Source organism: Bactrocera oleae, chromosome 5, assembly GCF_042242935.1.
Source record: "Bactrocera oleae isolate idBacOlea1 chromosome 5, idBacOlea1, whole genome shotgun sequence".
Taxonomy (NCBI): Eukaryota; Metazoa; Arthropoda; class Insecta; order Diptera; family Tephritidae; genus Bactrocera; species Bactrocera oleae.
In genome coordinates this window covers 6,116,082-6,123,902 of record NC_091539.1, presented here as the reverse complement: position 1 = coordinate 6,123,902, position 7,821 = coordinate 6,116,082, and positions in this window count along the sequence as shown.

Below are 7,821 nucleotides of genomic sequence, written 5' to 3'. Positions count from 1 at the left end.
GGCTGGCGCTGGCACTGCAATTCGTTTTTATACCACAAGTGAGATGGGCAATCAGATAACCAGCTGATCGTGGCAAACTTCAAAGACGAAGCCAACTTATTTGTGCAGCTGAGCGTTGAGCAAAGTGGTGAATTCCATGGGCAAGAGCTAACGGTGGTCGTGTGTATTCCTATAAGTATGTATGTATGTATGTGTGTGCATGTAAATACTCAGTTATACCGGCAGCCGGTAATTAAAGTCTGCATATTCACCATAGCAGCAAAACAACTTGTGTGGTGAGGTTATCCGCTCAAGTGAGGGGGAAGCAGATGAGCAACTCTGATTTCGAAGTGTTGCAGCGTGGTGGCGATTGAAATGTTGTAATCACTTGTTGTTGCGGTCATAGCACCAGCGCATGCGTATTTGTGGAAATTGTAACAATAACGGTCGGTTCAAGTTCAAAACGATAAAAAAACTAATACAAAAGGGTTTGTCAATTCTGTAGATCTGCCTTGACAGGGTACCTTTCGTTTTTTTCGACTTTCAATAATGTGGAAATGTGTGCATTAGATGATGGCGTTAAATGGTTTTACCTTTATGAAAAAACACAACAAATTTTACAACAACTAGTGGCTTTTAGCCGAATCTTTATTATAACTAGTCTGCTAATATTTGGAGCATTCCATAATAATTTCATAGCTGCCTGCCCCTGAGAGGTATTGAACGTGAACGAACGATAGTTCGTTAGATAGCAGCAAGAAGTAAACAAATCTTCGATCTTCATAAGAAAAAGCTTGGTTTTACGCCAACTTAGGCTCAACAAATGTTTTGCCGAATTTTCATCCTTCAAGCATTTAACGCTGTTCGCTAAATGTACATTCAACTGACATACGTAGCGGTCGGAGACTAACTTATTGCCTGCGACCTATAGAGCAAGCTGGGAACGTAAAACCCTACTACAATACTTCAGGTCCTCGAAGCGAATGTCCATAATCTTAAAACTGGACTCCCGGAGGTCCGAAACAAAGATATAGAAGCTTGCAGATCTACTTGCTGAACTGCAGAATGACAAGGGTTTTAGTGCATACTAGCACGGACAATATCCCGGCGATTGCTTTCAGAAGTGGATAGTCCTAGCCATAGTCTGAAAACCCGGTCTTCGAATTTACATAATAAGATTGTCCTTATCATCGGAGATCAGTTGTTTGTGCTGACAATGTCCACCAGGTATCGGCAAAACTCTATTTGAATAGCTCCTACGCTATCCTTTACTCACACATATTTTCTCAAGCCAAAGACAATTTGGGCCAAATTTTAAATCGATCCAATCGCAACCTGTTAATGAGCGCTTGACCGTTTTCAGAACCTATCTCTGGGAGAAAAAAGTTTTGTTTCAAGGGCAAATAGTGCTAAATATTTTCAAAATATGTGTTCCCTACTTTGATTTTTACCATGAAAAATGCTCCTAGGAAGAATAACAAGAGAGAGAGAGAGAGAGAGCAGATCTTAGAACTCAAATATTTGTACGAGCGCTCCAAGCTGACCTTTGTTTGTTCAGTTAGAGCTCTGTTAGCTATTTGACACCATTAAGTGTGTCAAAGCTCAGTAATTGCTTTGTCGAGGAATGGCGGTTGGAACTATCTTTAAATGATATCTTTTGCTTAAAGACACTAAACGTATCGCAGCCGGAGATGCTTTGTCGAGGTATATGCTGAGTTAAACCTCTCTTGAGGTATAGAGCTCCTATCCGCCGTATATCGTTGAGTTAAAAAGCATGTATACATATATACATATATATATTCATTTGTTGATATGTAGGCAAAACTGTGTCCAAAAAAGGCATTATAATCCTCGCTAGAAATAAAGAAGAAAAAGAAACGATGAAATATGCATAACAAAGGCATGCATATATACAAATTAACGACTGAAAAATTCATAAATGCACAATAAAGCATACAAACACGCACATACGCACACACCTACATGTATGCCACTAAATATTAACTGCCGCCTCTGCAATTTAAGTTAGTTTAGCCTTAACTAAAAGATAAAATTAAAGCTAAATTTATAACTAAAAATGTTGATTACAATTTTTTATACAAAATAATTTTATTGAAATTTTTTTAATAAACAATATCGATGCATATAAACATAACAGATATTTGCCAATTTGACTTGGTCTGCTGGCGTTTTTGTTTGTTTTTTGTTGTACGGCAGGTAAGGTGTTAAGTGAATGTCTGTCCATTGTTTGAAATGTTTTTGTAAAGTGTAAAAAAAACAATAAAAAATTTATGAAATTAGTGTATGTATGTATGTGTGTGTAAAGTCATAAATTTACATACGTTTTGTATGAAATAAAAATACCCAAAATGGCAGAGATTTGCATCAAAATGATTTTTTGTTAAAATATTTGTTGGTGGCAAGCAATATGTCAAATTTATTTCAAAAGCCACATCAACTGCTCTTCTTTCAGATTGATTGCGGCGTTGGCAAGCCTAAAGACACACTGTAGGCGCTGCGGTCAGTAGGTGAGGCGTTTTTATTATAGTTTATTGAATTTTATTAAAGTAAGAATAATGAATTTCAAAGCAAAATAGGCACATTTTGTCTCTTTTGATTTAAAAAGCACAAAATTTAAGTTATAATGAATTTAATTTCCAAACAAAAGAATTTTTACTATTTTTTATATATTCTTGTAAAAAAATTTTATTCAATATTCTTTTTATTAAATTTTTTTTTATAACTTGTTTTTTAAAAATATATTATAAAAAAAAATTAGTAAATAAAATATTTTTAAAATATTTGTATTATCAAATATTTTTTTAAAAATATATATAACATATATACAACTTTAAAAACTTGTATTTACAATGTTTTTAATTCTTTTCTAACTATTTTAACTTGTTTTTTAAAAATATATTATAAAAAAAAATTAGTAAATAAAATATTTTTAAAATACCTTTGCATTATAAAATATTTTTTTAAAATGTTATAATATATACAACTTTAAAAACTTATATTTACAATTTTAATTCTTTTCTAACTAACTTGTTTTTTTTTTTTTAATTTTTATAAGAGAACAAATTATAAAATATTTTTCAAATCATTTTTTATTAAAAAATATTTTTTTATTATATAATATATATAAAATATATACAACTTTTAAAAACTTGTATTTACAATTTTTTTTAATTGTTTTTTAACTAATTTTTTTTTAAATATTTTATAAAATATTTTTAAAGTAACTTTTTATTATAAAATATTTTTTTTTATAATATATATAATATTAAAAGTTCTATATTTAAAAACTTGTATTTACAATTTTTTTAATTATTTTCTGTTTCAAATATTTATTTTATTTTTTTACCTATTTTTATTTTTAATTTTTGATATGTTTATTATTTTGTTATTATATTTTTATTTTTATATTTTATATTTTTTTTTATAAAAATTCTCCAATTTTTTAGCAATAAATTTTTCAAAATATATGCTTAAAAATTTCAAATTAAATTTTGTGCAGCACTAATTTATCAAAAATATACAACTTGATTAGCAATGCATGAGTAATTAGTTAGGAATGCTTGAGTGTTTGCTTCCCTTATGTACGAGTATATATGTATGGTATGTACATACATCGTTAAAATAAATGCTTGTAAGAGTTTAAATTGCGTTTATTAGCTGTAAAATTTTTTTTATTATCGTATAATATTCAATTTTACTAAATTACATAAGTTTTTAAGTGATTGTGTGCACCACATGTGATTAATGATGTCGATCAGCTGTTCAATTGAAGATCACTCCGAAATGCTTAACTGCAATACATTCTCCAATACGTTATGCATATATATATATATATATATATATGTTTACAGATATTAAAAAAAAAAAACAATAAAAAATAATAATTTTGCATTACTCAACAGCAAATCATTTAATGCAAGCGTCAAAAAGATTTCTTTCATCTCTCTAAAGTTACCTAAGCGCTCAGCTAATCATTATTGCCTTTTGTTGGCTTTGTATCTCTACTTCTTAGATATTTTTGGGCTTTTGTTCAAAATTAGTTCAAACTTTCTGTATACCATATATATTTCTGAGTGTGTATATAACTGATCAAATGTGCGGAATCAAAATACCTCGTTGATCTTGCATTACACATGCACTGACCGAACAGCGGGGAGGGCGTAGTGCTAAAAAAGTTATGCAATGTCTCAGATATAGCCTAGATTAGCAAATATTTATCAAAGGCGTTGTGTTTTTTCACCTGTGATTTTTATTTGAAATTTTCTTTTGCAAGCTGTGAAAATTAAACACAAAACAAAGAATTTGGAATACTAATTTATTATAGAAAATATATTTTTAATCAATTTTGAAAAATTGTGTTTTTGGAATGATGTAAAAAGCTTTAAAATTATATAAAAGAGTATTGATGTTTCCAAAAGGTATCGAAAGAGACTAATAATAATTTTTCTTGGCAAAAAATTATTTTTGTTCAAAATTCGCCACTTGAGCCTCTATCGCCTATACAGTTAGCTACTTGGACTCCTATGTAATTTCTTCGTAAAACATAGTATTTACTATTGTATATTCAAATAAAAAATAATATTTATAAATAAATAAGACTCTCTCAAAATTTACCATAAATTAATGCTTTTTAAAATTTTAATTATTATTTTTTATTTAATTTGACTTTGTTGTCACTTCTAGCAAGTAAAATACGTTATAACAATTTAGAAATAAATTCTATGTAACCGAAATTGTTGTACCTGTTGATACATGGTTAAATTTCTGCTAACTATATACCGTTGTAATTGAAAATCGGTTATTTATTAATGCTTCATTATTGAATGCTTGAGAATTTGTGTCAGAAATAACTAACGATAAAAATTGCATCTCTGTTGCCTACATTTAGGCGCATTGATTTAATAGCAAATTAGTGAGAATTTCTCTAAAATCATTAACAATAGTGTGTAGTTTAACGGACTAATAACATTTGTAGTTTGCAATCTTAAAATCTTATTTGAATAATTATTTCAGCAATAATTACAATATTTGAACTCAGTGCCACCTAGCCCTGAAATATTATGCTTAGTTTTTTCAATAGACCTTTTTGCTCCTCACACCTTATTTTAAGTTTTTGAAAAAGTTTTTGTAGTAAATACTGTTGCTGTTACCGGGTATTTTAGCTGTATTTTTCGAACATAACCTCTTTGGACGCTACCTACAACGTCTCTGCACTGTCGCCGCCTTCAACAGCGCTATTAAAATGTATTCGCTTTTATTGTCACTTTTTGTTTTTCAAATTTCGTGCCTTTCGCTTTGTTGCATAGTTGTTGTAATGCGGTGTAATAAACGCCTAAATCTGTATTGACTATAGAGTCAGGAGAGGGAGAATGAAAGTTGCGGCAGATGGGCGGCCGGACTTATACTTACTTGTAAGAGCTGCAAACTTATGGACGAGTCAAAAATTTGGAGAAACTCACTTCTACACGACACAGCTGCTATCCGATCACGAATACTTCAAAAAGCACCTCCACAAAATGAGAAAAGTCGCAGAGCCGTCATGCCCATACAACGACGCGACAGATGGCAACGAGAACACAGCGCCGTTGAAGACCTGGTTAATCCAATAAACGCGGATAAATTTAATAAGCGTGATGCTAGGGAGCAAAGTCAACTGGGGGACTATTCAGAAATTCGCAGCAATTTTGCGGGACCTCGACGCAGCTGCGCAGATGTAAAACTCTCAATTAGAAAAATGGAACGCCATCCTGACGTAATGCAAACGTGGTTTCGGGGTGGGCGACACTTCCTTACAGGGGAAGATTTTTAGTGTCCTGCAAGTGGCACATACTGTTGCTGTGTCGACAGCATTGATGATGCGGAAGGCATTTTCCACACCCTCAGCCACAAAAAAAAAAAAAATGGGTCAGGCAAGCAATTCGTAAATGGTACTGATAGCTTAACTTTTCAGACTCGATATTATTTGGCAATTTTTGGTAACAGAAAAAAATCATACATGAACTTGCCCTACTTCTGAAAAATTCGACGAAACGTAGATTTTATATGTTATCCATAACTGTAGAACCATTATCTGAAGACCCTATTCAAATGATCTGTATGATGGGCTGAGATATCGAAAAATTATTCATATCGAACTACTATAGCATATACAAACTGACCAATCAAAATCAAGATACCCTTTTAAGCTATTACAACTGCATCTGGGAAGGTTATTATAGCATCGGTGCAGCCGAAGTTAAGGTTTTTGCTTGTTACCTTTAACTTATTTGCCATTAGTTTCTTGATTTTTTTTTCATATTTTTCATCAATCACTTACCTGATTGATTTTGATCAACTCTTCAGAGCATGATCTTCATATGTATAAATAATTTTTCTCCCTTTTTTCCTTAATATTGGACTTGGTTTCGATAATCTCAACTTTTTTCACATAAAGTGTTGATCTTGAGCTTCTTCTTTGAAAGTTTATGAATTTAAAATCGAAGTATTAAACTTCGTTTTAATTACGATCATGATCGCGATCGTGTTTTTAATGTTGTCGTTTTATAAATAAACTAGATCTTAAGCTGCTTTTTGTTTTTGTTTTGGTTTTGAGTTTTATAATCTTCGTCTTTATTATGATCTCGAGCTCATTGTAATAATGATTTTGATCTTCATCGTTATATTAAATTTTGTTGTGCTCAATTTAGATTTTAACCTCATCACTTCCATTTTGTTCTTGAATTTACTCTCCATTCGCTGTTGCTCAAGATTTTGTTATACATAAATCTTTAATGTTTTCTTGATTCTTGTAGTGGCCTAAGTATATTAAGTTTTCTTATGTTACGTTCTTTGATTTCTGTTGAGAAACTATACTGATTTTGATGCTCTTCCAATAATATGGTCTTACTTTGATATTAAACTTGCCACTTATATTAACGGCTTCAAGTAGATTTTCATCGTGATCTTAGTCATAATTTCGATCTTGGACTTTGACTTTGATTTCGCTAATTTCTTATCTCATTTTTGGTTACGTTGTTTTGATCTTAATCTTAAGTGCTATCTTGATTTAGAACTTGATTGTGTTCTTAATTTTTATCATGACGTTAGCGTTATTCTTAGCTTCAATCTTGGTTTCTTTTTCGTTTTCTATGCTACTTTCTACCTTGGTCCATGTTTTTGGGTTAAGACTACTAGTTTTCTTTACCCAACCCCATCTCTGATTTTTATCATACTCTTTACAGCACAAAATATCGTTACCTTGTAATATACTTTGTTTAAAAGCGTTTAGCTAGCTTCCTGAAAACCAAACTAATAAAATTTTCTCAAATAAATCAATATTTTTAATTTCCTTTTACATTTTGGTTTTTTTCTTTTGTTTTTTTTTTGTTTTGTTTTTTTGCTTATCGATTTTCTAACTAACTATTGAAGCAATACCTTCGCAACTTATAGTATTTTCGGCTTTACTTTTTGGCAACTCAATAACTAGCGATTTTCACACTGTCATGCCGAGACATTTCATTTCACTTCTATTATTTCTGCTCTTTCAGAAATTGTTGGTGTGTAATTGATGGCGCCAGAGCTGTCAGCGCGTGATTACATTACCAACAACTAATTCAATGCCGGCTATAGAAGAAATGACAATAAATATGTTGATGATATTTTTAGCGATCAGCCATAGCTGCATCGCAGCTCATCACAATCGTGCTTCAATTGAATTTATTATTGCAAAAAATAAAAATTAAAAAAAAAAACTAGATAGTCACTTTTAATTTATGCATGCAGGAAGCAGTTTAAATGTTGGAAACACGAATGTACAAAATTTTCTTGAACCATGGCGGATAT